The following is a 2,603-nucleotide window of genomic DNA, read 5'->3' as shown; positions in this document are numbered from 1 at the left end:
AAAAACATGGGAACCTGATATTGGGGTAAATGCTGAAAGATCAGAGAGACAAAGGAATAAGCCACTGCCATGTCTCACCTCACTAACTCCAGGAATCCTCTGATTGAATGTCCCTGAGTCTTCCATCAAAGGGGGTCCAGCTGACAAAGCCTTTAGTTCCTGTCTTTTGATGCCTTACATACCTTTCTCTGCCCAGCCATGACTTCCTTCCTAGTGCTGGGATTAATGGCCTGTGTGCTTCCCAAAACTGGGATTAAAGGTTCGAGATCTCAAGTGCTGGGATTAAAGGAATGTGACTCCCAATTATTGGGATTAAAGGTATGTGCCAACTGCCTGACATCTATGTTTAATCTTGTGGCTTGTTTTGTTCTTCGATCCTCAAGCGAATTTGATTATGGTACACAATATATCACCACTTTGGCTTTTCAGGCTGAGGAGTCCTAGAGGTAAGACTGGACTGCTTGTTCCGTTATTTTCTGATCTTTCAGCATTTACCCCAATATCTGGCTCTAGGTGTTTTGTTATAAGGCCTTTTAAAATTTGTGTTACATATGTATTCTTAAATCATTAGTTTTATGACTCCTGGGAAAGCAAGAATCTCCTATAAACATTATATTACTCTTTAGGCATTTCATTTTTAAAAAGTATCACACCCTTGAACAATCCACTGGGGTAAAGTTTATAAAAGGACAGGCACCAATGGACATTAATGAATTTGAGGAGCTATATGTTGAATGACTGACATGCCTCCTGTACGGTTGTACAGACAGAAAATAAGAGTTCTAATAAACATGCTGAAAAGGCAAAGGACCTGCACAGGGGATGAACTCTAAGATGATATTTAAAAATATCACTGTTTAAACTTCTCAAACTAGAATATTCTAGGATGGAAAAGGAACAACTTTTAAATCTAGGGTTTTTTTGTTTTGTTTTGTTTTCCCCTGTAGACTTACTAGAAAAAGAGAGAAATGAAGAACCAATCTGTGGAGATAGTGTTCATTTTGCTTGGACTGACAGATGACCCTCAGCTACAAATTCCGATTTTCCTGTTTCTGTTTTTCAATTACATCTTGAGCCTGATGGGGAACTTAGTGATCATCCTCCTCACCCTGCTGGATCTCTGCCTCAAGACTCCAATGTATTTCTTCCTTCGGAATTTCTCCTTCCTGGAGAAATTGCATTCACATCTGCCTGTATTCCACGGTTCTTGATGAGTATTCTCACTGGAGACAAAACAATTTCCTACAGTGCTTGTGTAGCTCAATTCTTCTTCTTCTTTCTATTATTAATCACAGAGTTCTACCTCCTGGCTGCCATGTCCTATGATCGCTATGTTGCCATCTGCAGAACACTGCACTACCCCATCATCATGAACAGCAAAGTGTGTCACCTGCTGGTCATCAGCTCCTGGGTGACTGGGTTCTTATCCATCTTCCCCCCTTTGATGTTGGGACTCAAACTGGAATTCTGTGGTTCCAAAACCATAGACCACTTCCTATGTGACACTTCTCCTGTCCTCCAGCTGTCTTGCACTGACACACGTTTCATAGAATGGATGGCTTTCATCATAGCTGTGATGACACTGGTCATCACCTTGATCTTAGTGATCCTCTCCTACACACTCATCTTCAAAACCATCCTCAAGTTCCCTTCAGCTCAACAATGGAGAAAGGCCTTTTCCACCTGCTCCTCACACATGGTTGTTGTCTCCATTACTTATGGGAGTTGTATCTTCATGTACATGAAAACATCAGCCAAGGAAAGGGTGACTTTAAATAAAGGTGTAGCTGTGCTCAACACTTCTGTGGCCCCTTTGCTAAACCCTTTCATTTACACCTTAAGGAACCAGCAGGTGAAGGAAGCTTTCAAACAGGTATTTCATAGATTTTTTTCTGCTCAAAACAGTGACTTAAGATTTAGGCATAAACAGCATGCTGTTGTAATATGACTGAAAAAATGAAAATGATTGTCAAATATATCCACTGTGGCCTATGCTGTTTCTCTCCTTTACTACTTAGATCATAGTAAGCATTCTTACTGCTCTATGCTCATCTTTCAGAATAGATCTTCTGAATCATTGGGAGGAACCTGCTTCTTCAATCCATAATGTGTAATTCTATCTTTACTCAAAAAATCTCTCTTCTCATTAATGATAGATTTATTTACTAAATGAATTGTGTAACTGAATGGTGTTAGATATAATGGAATAATTATATATGTATGTTAATTGCTAAGCATTTCATTAGCACTTTAATATTTGATTAGCATTGCTAAACATAGAGGCAAGTATAGATTATGAAATTATAGTGGCGGAGGTTGTTATGGAAAATAACTAGAAAGTCTGAGTCAATTTAAAGATAAAATTACTCTTCTAGAAGGAAGCATCCACATAATGAACCTGATGAGATAAATGAAGGAAATAAAGCTTCAAGGGGACTGTAATGAGAAGTATAAAGCATGTAATAGAATGAATTGTTTCTCCTGTAGAATTATAATTAACAATTAGTTGATGTATTTCAATGGCTTCATAGGAAGAAATAATGTGACTTCATGCTTTGATGCTATTTTTCATATTTCTTCATGGTTCTGAATCTAGAAATGAT

The 2,603-nt window shown here is 38.2% G+C and overlaps 1 pseudogene; it reads left to right on the top strand.

The window, feature by feature from the left end:
- Positions 1–965: 965 nt before the first annotated feature.
- LOC102921146 (olfactory receptor 6C6-like) lies at positions 966–1,948 on the top strand (annotated as a pseudogene).
- The last annotated feature ends 655 nt before the right edge of the window (positions 1,949–2,603 follow it).

Source organism: Peromyscus maniculatus, chromosome 16, assembly GCF_049852395.1.
Source record: "Peromyscus maniculatus bairdii isolate BWxNUB_F1_BW_parent chromosome 16, HU_Pman_BW_mat_3.1, whole genome shotgun sequence".
Taxonomy (NCBI): Eukaryota; Metazoa; Chordata; class Mammalia; order Rodentia; family Cricetidae; genus Peromyscus; species Peromyscus maniculatus.
This window is presented reverse-complemented; position numbering and strand designations above follow the sequence as displayed.